General features: G+C 38.7%; 1 protein-coding gene and 1 non-coding gene across 2 annotated transcripts in view; both read left to right on the forward strand.

The window, feature by feature from the left end:
• Nucleotides 1-13877, forward strand: part of EXOC6 (exocyst complex component 6) — a 165161-nt gene that overhangs the window by 145448 nt on the left and 5836 nt on the right. The window lies entirely within an intron of this gene.
• Nucleotides 7116-7222, forward strand: LOC125995408 (U6 spliceosomal RNA). The gene has a single exon (XR_007490943.1). It is a non-coding gene; the product is annotated as a U6 spliceosomal RNA (small nuclear RNA).

Raw genomic sequence — 13877 nt, forward strand, 5'->3', positions numbered from 1 at the left:
CTCCATGCTCAGAAATTGCTCCTGGCAGGCACGGGGGACCATATGGGACACCGGGATTCGAATCAATGACCTTCTGCATGAAAGGCAAACGCCTTACCTCCATGCTATCTCTCTGGCCCCAGGTGCTTCTTTTCTATGTCACTGTCAATGTTAGAGGTCTCAGGAGAATGTATATTATTTGTGGCCTTGTAAACTTCTACCTACTTGGCCTTTGACTTGTTTGAATGGGTAGGCCACAATACCATTGTTGGGGCTGCTTTTGCCAGTCTACCATGTGGTTTGCACTCACCATGAATCTGAGTCTGATGCAAGCTCTTTGTTGTTGTTCTACATGTGTCTTCTTGAGGTCACTCTCTTCTTCACAAGTTGTACTCCCTTTAACTTTACTTTTCTATTTTATTTGTGGTTTCCTTTCTCTCCTTCTAAAGTTAGTGTCCCTGAATTTTCCACTCTTAAAACACTGGTCTCTAGGGGCTGGAGAGATAGCATAGAGGTAGGGTGTTAGCCTTGTATGCAGAAGGATGGTGGTTCAAATCCCAGCATGGTCCCTAAGCCTGCCAGGAGCGATTTCTGAGTGTAGAACCAGGAGTAACTCCTGAGCACTGCCAGGTGTGACCAAAAAAAAAAAAAAAAAAAAAAAACAAACTAAAACACTGCTCTCTATACCCTTTGCTTGGGTAAACTCATTGACTTTTCTCAGGTCTCTGGCCCAAATTGCTATATGCCTTGTGTTTATATCTAACTAGCAGGTAGATTATTCAACAGGATTAGTTCCCAAATTCTATGTGACCAGTACTATTAACTGATCTCTCTTCCTTCATTCGCAAATAGCATAGGGTAGAAAGCTTGCACTACAAGTAGAGGGTCTTAAGTTAAAAGCCCTTGTGTTCTGCCATCCCTGATGCCATAGGTCGCTTTATGACCACTCCATTGTTAGGTGTATATAAGCACTATAAAGGAATATGATTATCGGCAAGCTTGTACCAGTGCCATGGCCAGATATTAGAGTCTCTTGGTAAGTCAGCGTGTGAACACTGTAGTGACACCCTACCGACCTTCATCTTGCAAGTAGTATAGCCATAGCATGTTGACAACAGTTAGAGTGCAACTCCATTGATCATGTGTTGAAGCACTACAAGAAAGCAGTGCATACCTCAGCAAGCTTCGTTCAACTTCCAGCAAACACCATAACTGTGTCTGTGTGTGTGTGTGTGTGTGTGTGTGTGTGTGTGAGTGAGTGAGTATATGCAAACATGCACATGGAATCTCCCCTTAATCACAACAAGGGGAAAGAGAAAAAGGGAGGGAATAAAATATAACATTTCAGTGACCCCCCCCCTCAATTTCTTAAAGATGAAATACAGCCATTCTTTTTAATAGCCCAGCCATGTTTTCCTTCCTAGCTTGTTTTATATTTCTCTCTTCCTCACGTTTCACTTTAGCAACACGGAAAGTGCCAGACACTTCCCATAAGCACAACTGTTCCTTATATATATTTTTTTGAGAGCCATGCCCGGTGGTACTCAGGAGTTCCTCCTGGCTCTGCATTCAGGAATTACTCCTGATAGTGTTCAAGGGGACTGTATGGGATGCTGGGAATCAAATCCAGGCTATCTGTGTGCAAGGCAAACACTCTGCTTGCTTCACTATCACTCCAGCACTCCTGTTTCTCATCTTTGTGTATTTTCTTTCTTTTCTCCCTTTTTCCTTCTTTTGGGCCATGCTGAAAGTGGTCATTGGCTACTTATACTCTATGCTTAAGGGTTGTTCCTGATGTTTTTCATGGGTCTGTGCAGTTAGGGATTAAACATGAACCTTCCTGCGTGCAAATATGAGCTCAACTCACTGAGCTATCTCTGGCTATCCTTGTGTTTTTCTAAGGATGTGTCATTTCTTGCTTTAAAGTAATCACTACCCTTCCTTTGGCTAATCTCTTTATAAGACTCAGTTTGATTGCCACCTAAAAACCTTAAACTGACTTCTCATCTCCATGTCCAGCAAGATCGAAATAATAATCTATAAACTACCAATGTAGTTATCATGCTAGTTCATTATTGAGTTTTGTGACTGTTTCTCTATTACATTTATTAGCTCCTTGAATGCAAAGAATGGATATTATTTTGTTGTTTTTAGTACTGAAGTGTTTATCAAATGCAAACAATCATTTCATTTTATAGAAACAAGTTGGAACTCATAGAGTTTGCAACTTCCTTATATGCTTAATTTAAAGGGAAAGTTGCTTGATTAAAAACAGCTGAGTTGAAAGGGAAATTTATAAGATATTGATAGAAAAAACTCTTGGTGTCATAAGAAACTACTCTTCTTATCCTAGTAAAATATAAACACTCTTAGGGATTAGATGGAACATTGAAGGATATTGATTTTTCTCAAACAGTGCTGATTTCTAACCCTTCCTAACTATCAGAACTAAATATCAAGTATTTGAAAATGATCCTGGGACATAGTAAGGGAATCAAAACATAGAAGGGATTGACAAGCAAGAACATGAGTGTCAGCATACAGAATTGAGTTTGCAAAGGAGGAAAAGCAGAAGGTGGAAGAATAGTGACTTCTTTTAACAGAATCGTAATTTATGGTGCCTCAATTAAAAAAAAAGGCAAGAGAGAAAGAAAATGATCAAATAAAAAATAAATACTTATTGTAGGGGAAATTTTTGTTTTTAAATTGTAGTGTATAAATAGTTGAATATTTCCTTTAAGTCATTGAATATTTTCTTGAATATTCCCCAGATTTTTGGTAAGATTGATAGTCCTTTTAAAAATTATTTCCAAGTAATTTCTAAATACTTAAAGAATACTTGCCACGTTCTTACCTGTATATTTATTGTTCTCTCCCCTTCTTTGTTCTATTTATTTATCAGCCAACTTTTTACCTCCTCAATTGTGTTGGCAGTCACCAGGCCAGGGACTGGTTTTTGTATTACAAAGAAGAGACACTAAAGCTGGAGTTCCCTCTTGAAGGCCCAGAATAAGATGTTTATGCAAAGTGTCAGTGGAAACAATTATCTTAACAGGATGACACAGCCTAGTTTGCTTAGAAATGTCCTAATTTCCTGTTTAGGTTATCCAGAGGTCAGGTAGGAATTTTTTCTTGTACTTCCATAGACTAGGGTCATATCATGCCAGGGTGGTAGGACCTGGATCACAATCCGTTCTGTTCTGCTGATTTTATTTTTCTTCCCAAGAAAATAAGTTCTTGGGGGCAGAGCAATAGTAAAGAGAGTAGAGCATTTGGCTTACACGAGGCCAACCCAGGTTTGATCCTTGGCATTCTAGATGTACCCCCACCAAAGATCCCAGCCTGCTGTGAATAATTCCTGAGTGCAAAGCCTCAACACCTGAGCACTGCTGGATGGTGTGACCTGCACCCCCCCCCCTAAAAAAAAAGAAAAGTTCTTACTAAAAAAAGCTCGTTTTACTTAGTTTCTCTTTTTGTATTTGACTGCTGTAGGTTATCATGAAAATGTGATGCCAAAAGTTAATTACTAATAGACGCTTCTTAACTAAGTTTGTGTTCATTTGGCTATCTGTCATTATCAGCGCTGTCTTTGTCCTTTGTCCCAGAAATATTTTCCTAAGCACTCAGACCCCAAAGTCAGCCCACATGCTTTTACTCCTACTTTAGTGAATAAGCTCCAATGTAGTGAGAAAACTGCTCTTTCTTTCATATTTAATTATGCCCCGAGGTTGCGGGTAGAAAACAAATTTATCTTTTGAAGCAGAGTAAGCAGTAAGTGTGCTGACATATTTGTGGACCAAATTTTTATAGCTAAGAAAAGTAATTACATGTACTATTAGGCTTGGAAGTAGCTGGATAATTAGGGGTTAACAAATTGTCTCTCATAAGAGAAATGAGGCTTTTTTAGATTCTAGAAAAGTAAATGAGTCCATGTATTTTTAACTCATTTGAGGAAAGATTCCAAAATCTGTAAAAAGATATGCAAGATAGCAAGAAGACCTGAGTCCCCTAAGTGTCAGTATTTATCTAAGTATTATACTATTCTTCTTGAATGGAGACCACAAAGATCTTCCTTATTTTCATATTGTTAAAATAATTTTCCGAAGGTACTCTGTCTTCTTTTACAAATCTAAGGCAAAAATAGTGAAGGATTTATGTTTATTTTCTAGGACATAAGATCTTTAAAAATTAAATAAACAAAGTATATGTCTGAAATTTATTTCACTTCATCAAAGATTTCTTTTCTTTCTTTTTTTTTTTTTTTGTTTTTGTTTTTGGGTCACACCTGACAATGTTCAGGGGTTACTCCTGTCTCTACACTCAGAAATCACTCCTGGCAGGCTCGGGGTCGAGTCACCATCCTTTTGCATGCAAGGCAAACACCCTCCCTTCATGCTATCCCTCCCGTCCCTTCATCAAAGATTTCTACCAGGACTTAATCTAACATATTTTCTTATCACTGCCTTTCAAGGTATTATAGAGCTAGTCAGCCCCCTTTTCATACTTAAACTGTTGGCATCCAATGTCTTAATTTGTCTCATCTCTTATCAATAGGCTTGAGTTCCATTTTAATGACTCGCATGATAAATTGTCTTTGGGAACTGGAATATTGTGGTTTCACTTTAGTTCAGCTTTGTTTTTTCAAAAGTCAGTATTTGATGGAAAAAAAAAAATATATATATATATATAGAGAGAGAGATATGATTTGGCTTCCTAAAACTTTATAATAAAACATAGGACAAGTTTTATTGAAGACTAAATTAACCTAGCTGTTAGAATCTCCTAACTTTTCTTCTCTCATTGATTCTTTTGGCATATATTCCCCTTGTTGTTGTTATGATTATTGGGTGCCCATGTGGTGGTTGTGAGACTTGGTAGGGGTCCATATAAGTTTCATTTAAATTATGCTTTCTCAGGCTCTGATTGCATCACTTACTGTGGTCATTGTGGTGTTATGGTTGTTGTGGTGTTAAATGCACTCTACAGTGTCACATTCCTGGTATAACTCACAACATCCTGTAATTGTGGCTCTTGATCTAGGTCACACACTTGTCTTCTGGTGCTTGATCATACACTGTCACAGCAAAATAGACTCACCAGAGCTGCAGGGACCATGATGGGCATGTATAGGTGGCATAAAACTCAAAGTGCAAGGCAGGCCATTTTGAGCCATTGAGTTAGCTATTGGACTTTTTATTTGCCTAATTTAAAATCATGGTGGCATTGGAGATTGAACTATCCCCTTAGGTTCTTACAAATTGTTCTAAGATTGTTTCTCCCCTTTGTTCTTTTTTTTAGTTTTTCTTTTGTTTTGTTTTTGGGTCACACTGGCAATGCTCATTACTCCTGGCTCTATGCTCAGAAATCTCTCCTGGCAAGCTTGGGGGACCATATGGGATGCTGGGATTCGAACCACCATCCTTCTGCATGCAAGGCAAATGCCTTACCTCCATGCTATCTCTCCAAACCCCCTTTTTGTTCTTTTTTTTTAACAATCACACTGTAAAGGAGTGTGTAGAGAAACCATAATTTACTCTCCTTTTTCTTTGTTCAAACAACTGCACTGTGGAAAATAGCCATGTTGGCATGCAATTTTTCTTTATTGACTAATTCATATTGTCTGCCTTTGTTGTTAAAATTCTTCCAAAGTTAATTCATACGAGCAGATCTTGTTTCTTCAAAGCTTTAGTGAAACAAAATTACTCATAATAGAGAACTGAAAGTCAGGTGAATACCTTTCATCATGAGCTTCAAGGTGTGCTTTATTGGAGGTCTGAGCTTTACTGGGGAGTCATCACATAATTCCTGTTATGTAAGTAAGGCAAGTGGTGTAATAAATTTGGTCAGAAAGCTCAGTGTATGACCTGGGAATGTTTATTTGCTAGTTGGATGGTGGTGTTACTCGTTCATGAAAGATAATCTCAGGAGCAGAACTTTGGTTGTGAAATATTATAGTGCATTCTATAGCATATGTTAAATCTGCCATTAAATGTGTTTAACTTTCAGAATAATTATGGAGTATTACCAAAATATTCAGAGCTCCTTATTATTAGTAGTCACCATGTAAGGCTATCCTTTTAGTAAGTACTATGTGATTCAGTGTAGACATAAAATTCTGTGCTAAAAGATATGTGTAGTTCCTAAGCATTATTTTCTTGGCACATACTAATATTCCAGGCAACGATCCAATTGGAAAGATAAATATTAAGTAAAACAAGTTCTAGCTCTAAGATCCTTACAAAGCAAATGGAAAGGAGGAAAGCACTATACTGTATTATTGAAAATAAAGAAGGCATACAAAATAATTTTGGGGTAGTACAGTTAATAGGGCACTTGCACTTGACTGACTCATGTTCTATCCACTCCACCTCACATGATCCTTCGAGCCCAGATAGGAGTAAGCCCTGACCCCCCCCACCCCTTCAAAAAAGAAAAGAAATAAGTGAACTCAAGAAATTTGTTCAGTGGACACTATTTGCCAAAGAGATAACCTGCTGGATAAACTACTTGGATAGACACTGCCACCAAAATATTCATGAGCACCAAAACCAAGAGTGTGCAAGTTTGGATCTTCACAATAAGAACAAAGGGAAGGGGCCGGAGAGATAGCATGGAGGTAAGGCATTTGCCTTTCATGCAGGAGGTCATCAGTTCGAATCCCAGCGTCCCATATGGTCCCCCGTGCCTGCCAGGAGCAATTTCTAAGCATGGAGCCAGGAATAACCCCTGAGCACAAAAGGGAAGGGGCCAGAGAGATAGAATGGAGGTAGGGTGTTTGCCTTGCATGCAGAAGAATGGTGGTTTGAATCTCGGCATCCTATATAGTCCCTCGAGCTTGCCAGGACTGGCCAATGAGCGATGCTGGGTGTGAACTAAAAAAAAAAAAAAGGGAAAATAAAGGAGATCAATAAAATGTTTTAAAAACATGGAGTCTGAGAATAGCTCAGCATTAAGGTGTTTGCCTTGCACACGTACCAACCTGGGATGGACCCGGATTCGGACCATATGGGTCCAGCATCCCATATGGTCCCCTGAACCTACCAGGAGTGATTTCTGAGTGCAGAGCCAGGAGTAATCCCTGAGCGCTACCGAGTGTGGCCCAAAAACAACAACAAAAAGTTTTAAAAACTAAATAGGTGCTCACTTTGGCAGCACAGAGTCTAAAATTGAAATGATACAGAGAAGATTAACATGGCCGCTGCACAAGGATGACATGCAAATTCGTGAAGCATTCCATATTAAAAAAAATAAATAGGAATTTAATATGATTGTTCATAGGAATGGGAAAGTTGAAGCAGCATATTTGTTTTTGTGATATATCCTGTTTGATTATTAATCAAGTATTCATTGATGAAATCCATTTTAATAAAGAAAGCACGGGGTGGAAGTGCATCTTCCTTGCACAGGCTAACCTAGGACAGACAAGGTTCAATTTCCTGGGGTCCCATATGGTCCCCCAAGCCAGGAGTGATTTCTGAGCACATAGCCAGGAGTAACCCTAGAGCCTTCCCAGGTATGCCCCCCCAAAAAAAACCAAAAATAAAATAAAGTACCACAAAAATCACATATATGTATTGATCTGTCTGTCATTAGAGCCATGACTATGATCCCAAAATGCAGATAAACCCAATTGTGTGAGTTTTACTCTTTGCTCCCTTTTCCCCTTGAATTTCAAATGCTCATAGTACTTACCTAGGGTTTCTCCATAGCTTACCATAAAAAAGAGATAATTTCAGAATGATCTATATGTTGATGATAGTCAGTGAAGTGACTGGAAAAGACCAAGGCCTTTAAATAACTTTCTAACTGCACAAATCGCTTAGAGTTACTGCTCACAAAGATATGGGCTGTAGGCTGGTGAAGAACATATTTGGCAAATGGGACATCTGAGGGGCAGATTATGTTTTAGTGGCCTGGCATATTGGGGACCAAAGTTAACCTGGGAGCACTGAACTCCGGAGGGCAATAAATGGAGTCAGTGAAAGCACAAAATGACTTCTTACTGTTTTTTGTTCAGGTCTTTTCTAGCTGCTATTGAAATTTGCCTCTGTGTTGCCTGGAGTTTTCCATATGGAGAAATAAGTTAGTTGGGAAGCAGGAAAAACATATTCTTTAAAAATCATGCAGAGCTCATCATTTGATTTCAACACCATTTCAAAAAGGATTTTTTTTGTTGCTTTTTTTTGTTTGTTTGTTTGTTTTTGGGCCACACCTGGCAGTGCTCAGGGGTTACTCCTGGCTGTCTGCTCAGAAATAGCTCCTGGCAGGCACAGGGGACCATATGGGACACCGGGATTCGAACCAACCACCTTTGGTCCTGGATTGGCTGCTTGCAAGGCAAACGTCGCTGTGCTATCTCTCTGGGCCCTCAAAAAGGATTTTATAAAGTCATGAAATTTGCTTATACCTGGATGGATATACAGAGTATTATGCTGAGTGAAATGGGTCAGGGGAAGAGGGATAGATATAGAATAATCTCACAACATTTTTGGGATATAACAAAAATAAAAAAATAGTATGGTAATAATAACCAGAGACAATTATAGATGAGGGCCACGAGGACCAGTTCATAGTAGGAAGCTTGTCACAAACAGTGAAGCAGTGCAGTTAGGATAGAGAAGGGGTCACTATAAAATGATAGTTGGAACTGATCACTCTGGATAAGTAATAGGTGCTGAAAAGAGATAAAATGATATGCATAGTATCCTTTCATTAACAATAGTACAGACCACAGTATTGAAAAGGAAAATAAAGAGAGAAATGGGAGAGAGAGAGAGAAAGAGAGAGAGAGAAGCATGTTGTATGCCTGAAACTCAATCATGAACAATTTTGTAACTACAGTGTTTTAAAGTTTTGTTAAAAATTGATCTAGTAAAAAATTAAATAATTTTGGACTCTCAATTACTTAATTACTCCTATTGTTTCCTGAAAACTACATTTTGGTTTAGGATTTGTTGTTGAATTTTCTAAAGCATTCTAGGAACATTTGCCCTTTTGATTTTTTGTAGGCAAAAGAAAAAATGATGTCCTGATTTTACCTTTGGAATCTGTACCACATCTTCCAGGTCCCAGGTGGATTTGATGTTTGGAAAGGGGAATTTGGGGGACTAAGGTTGACCCTAGCCCCCTGGTCACTGTTCACATTTACAAAAGCAAACCTGGTATCCCCAATTGCTTTTCTCTTGAGGTTGGCTTAACTTTATTTATCTTCTGTTTTGGGTCACTGCCCCTGAGGTGCTTCAAAAGCAAAACCCAAAAGACCCAAAACAAAGAAAGCTAAACCAGATTCAAGGAAAAAATGACCTGGCACTCTGGGTTCACTGTTACAAAGGCAAAAAGTCATTTCAAGAGTTCCATAGAATGGTTTTAAGTAGGCCTAGATGCTTTCTGTCATTTGCACAGTGGTCTCAACAGGTCTGAGACCCCAGGTTTCTTCCCTGTGTAGTCCAGAGTGAGACTTAGGATGGGAAACTGTCAGCAAGTTAAATGCTTTGACACAAACGAATTCTTCAGTGATTCTAAAGTGATTCAACTATTTTGAGCATAAATGGGACCACCCATGCAACTGTTTCTTTCCTTACTCTGAATCTTTTTGTTTGCTGGCCTACATAAGGAGAACTGAGGAAATGAAAATTTCAACTCACAAATATTGGCATACGTCCACCGTATGTTATCAGATTAGCTCTGAAGGGTATTTTTGAATCCTTGGTTAGAAACAGAAGGCTAGGATACTAATTTTAGGTAATCTTATAAATCATGATGAGAAAGAATTGAGGCACATTATTTTGTTATTCATTTTTATATGATCCATACTTTGCTTACTTCCCAAAAGGATTTAAGGAGGAATTACTTAACTTGACTATTGGAACAAACCCACTTAAAGAACTTAATAGTAATTTTTATTATAATATGCTTGGCTTTATCCTTTAATAAGTAACTGGAAAGTTGCTTTTGGTTAATCTTGATGATTTTTCTTTTTCTTTATGTTTGATCTACATCTTTGAATTTCAGCAATATATGTTAACTAAGGAATTCATTTGCTGGGATCATGTCTTCTTGTTTATCTACAAGACTGTGATTTTATATAATTAATAATATGTATCATTCATGCTGTGCTGTATAAAAGAAACAGTAGCTGGAGATAGGAAAGTGAGGTTTTTCCACAATTTATTTCTGACATTAAGGTCATAGTTCATTCTGAAAAATCTGACTGAATGTGAGAGTCAGTCCCCAAAACAGTGTCTCTGAGTGGAACAAAAGTGTCCTTGGTTGTGCTTGCCACTACTTCCTCTTCCCTTCCCCTTCCAACTATATGGCTCTAGTACAGTCCAGTTCTTTAAAAATCACCCTCATGGATCTATAGAGATCATACCAGGGTTTAGGTGCTTGCCTTGCATCTCACCAACTTGGTTTGTATCCCTACCTCTACACATAGTCCCCAAAAGTCACTCTCAAGAACAGACAAAGCCAGAAATAGCCTCTGAGTATCATTTATAGATCTCTCACCATTAAGTTGGTTCCAAAGTACTTGATTTTCTAAGGTACAATTGTGAATGAATTTTTTTTTCTTTTTTTTTTTTTGGGGGGGGGGCATACCTGGTGATGCTCAGGGGTTACTCCTGGCTATGTGCTCAGATATAGCTCCTGACTTGGGGAACCATAAGGGATGTTGGGGGATCAAACTGCAGTCCATCCTAGGCTAGCACAGGCTGATGCCTTACCACTTGCACCACCGTTCCGGCCCCATGGAATTTTTTTTATTTAATCTTTTACTTTATTTGTATACAGAAAAGCTGTGGGTTTTTGCATATTAATTTTGTACTTTGACACTTTGCTATACAAATCTCTTGTTTCTAGATGCTTCTTTGTATAGTCCTTAGGATTTTCTAAATATGGCATCACGTCATCTACAAACAGGGAAAGCTTGACTTCTTCCTTTCCTATGCAGATACCCTTGATATCTTTTACTTGCCTCGCCTGCTTTGCTTTTAAACCAACACTCGTCCTTTTCACAGAACTGTTAACATAAACCAAAGTAGTTTATAATGGAACTAAGGAGATAGCTCACGTGGCTGAAGCACATACATATAGAATGCTCAAGTATCACATATTTCCACAAGGACCATTAGGAACAACTTCTGATCACTTGAGCTGGGACTAGCCTTTGATCATCAATGGGCGTGGTTCAACCATTCCCCTTCCCCAATGAGGTAACTAATAGAGTGCTGATTTTCGAGGGAAAAGTTCCTAAGTAAACTTGAATAATGACCTGATACCATTAAGTTCATTATTTCTTTTTTTTTTTTTTTGGTTTTTGGGCCACACCCGTTTGATGCTCAGGGGTTACTCCTGGCTATGAGCTCAGAAATCGCCCCTGGCTTGGGGAGACCATATGGGACGCTGGGGGATCGAACCGCGGTCCGTCCTACGCTAGCGCTTGTAAGGCAGACACCTTACCTCTAGCGCCACCTTCCCGGCCCCAAGTTCATTATTTCTTAATAACTATTGTGTTTCGAATGTATTTTAGATCTATTATATGCAGCTTTATTTGCTTGGAAAAATTACAGTCTTGGAAATGAGAAATCTGAGTGGTAAAGTAGTATGCTTACTAAAACCATCATTCTCAACCTTCATTCATGTATCCTTTGAGGTATAACTATTAAATTGTAGTTGAGGGGGCCGGAGCGATACCTCCGTGGTAGGACATTTGCCTTGCATGCAACCGACCCAGGATCAACCCTGGTTTGATTCCCAACATCCCATATGGTTCCCCGAGCCTGCCAGGAGCGATATATGAGCTCAGAGCCAGGAGTAACCCCTGAGCGCCACCAGGTGTGGGCCACAAACACCAACCAAAAAAATTTAAATTGTAGTTGAGAGCCTTTGGATTCATGGGCTAAGAATAATGAGCCAGAAGTTATTACCAATGTAAGTAGTTTCTTTTTTTATTAATATCTTTATTTAAACTTTGATTACAAATATGATTGTAGTTGAGTTTCAGTCATGTAAAGAACACCCCATCTTGCAACATTCCCATCACCAAATCTCCCTCCTCCCCATCCCACTTCCTCCTGTACTCTAGACAGGCTTTCCACTTCCCTCATTCATTCATACTGTTATGATAGTTCTCAGTGTAGTTATTTCTCTAACTGCACTCATCATTCTTTGTGGTGAGCTTCATGTCATGAGCTGGACCTTCCAGCCATCCTCTCTTTGTCTCTGAGGATTATTGCAAAAATGTCTTTCGTTTTTCTTAAAACCCATAGATGAGTGAGACTATTCTGTGTCTACCTCTCTCCCTCTGACTTATTTCATTCAGCATAATAGATTCCATGTACATTTATGTATAGGAAAATTTCATGACATCATCTTTTCTGATGGCTGCACAATTTTCCATTGTGTATATGTACCAGTTTCTTTAGCCATTCATCTGTTGAAGGGTATCTGGGTGGTTTCTGGAGTCTGGCTATTGTAAATAGTGCAACAATGAATATAGGTGTGAGGAAGGAATTTTTGTATTGTATTTTTGTGTTCCTAGGGTATATCCCTAGAGTCAGTAGTTTCTTAATACTAGCTTCATAATAGCTTTGACATGAATTACTGTCACATACTAGGATTTTATTAGTTGCTCTTTTTCCTTAATACTTTCTTCACGATAACATTAAAAGGTTACTTGATTCCTTGTTTTCTATCTATATCCATAGTTTCCGTACTTGTAAACTCTGAGGACAGGGATTTTACTTGTTCAATCCTATAAGGCTGATGCCAAGTACAATGTAAATCCAATATTCTTTTAACCACATTTGCAGTATGTTTCTTTGCCATCACTGGACAAGCACACAGATTTCCGATATTAATACAAGTTAACTGTATATATGTAAATACCTATATACATATATGGGCAGTCTTATATAGTATATAATTAGTATAAATATGAATGCAAGGGGGCTGGAGAAATAGTACAGCAAGTAGAATATTTGCCCTGCATGCAGCCAATCTGGGTTTGATCCCTGGAATTCCATATGGTACCCCAAGTACCACCAAGACTAATTCCAAATGCAGGGCCATGAGTTAAATGCTGAGTAGTCCTGGATGCGACCCAAAAGACAAAAAAGTTAAAAAAAAAAATCTAAATTAAGGGGCTGGAGTTGTGGCGCAAGAGGTAGGGTGTTTGCCTTGCATATGCTAACCTAGGATGGACCGCGGTTCAATCTCCCAGTGTCCCATATGGTCCTCCAAGCCAGGAGCGATTTCTGAGTGCATAGCCAGCAGAAACCCCTGAGTGTCACCAGTTGGGACCCAAAACGCAAACCCAAAACCAACTAAATTAAATAAAATAAATTTGAAGACATGTCGATTAGATTTGTCTTTCTCTGAGCAAGTAGATTAAATATTTTGGTTCTTGCAATTTCTAGTATTAAGAGATTTGCATATGGGTTTCTGACCATATGTGAGAATTAGTATATTATTTACTGTAGCTAAAAAATTATGGTTTGGAGATGAGCAGGTAAAGTGCTTCCCTGCATGCACCTGACCTGGGTTTATTCCCTAGCATCAATATGATATTAATCCCCTGAGCCCTACCAGCTACCCTCCCCTGAACCCCTCTACCTGGTGTTACCACCCACTAGGAGTGATTCCTGAGCACCACCTCAGGGTATCTCCCAAAAAGAAACAAAAAACTAAATTCCCATTTTGTGCCTTCTGAGAACCTGTTCTGTATTCATAATTGGATTTGGTGTAGATTTATATTAAATGAATTGCTTCTTTCCCACTCCAAGGTATATCAGCCCAAGAGAAAAAGTGATTGCACTTAAGGAACAAAAGGAATGACAGACTGTGACTTAGAGTGCCTGCTTTGCAAAGCAATTGGTCATGAATTTAAATCCTTGATATCC

This window comes from Suncus etruscus, chromosome 17 (assembly GCF_024139225.1).
Source record: "Suncus etruscus isolate mSunEtr1 chromosome 17, mSunEtr1.pri.cur, whole genome shotgun sequence".
NCBI lineage: Eukaryota > Metazoa > Chordata > Mammalia > Eulipotyphla > Soricidae > Suncus > Suncus etruscus.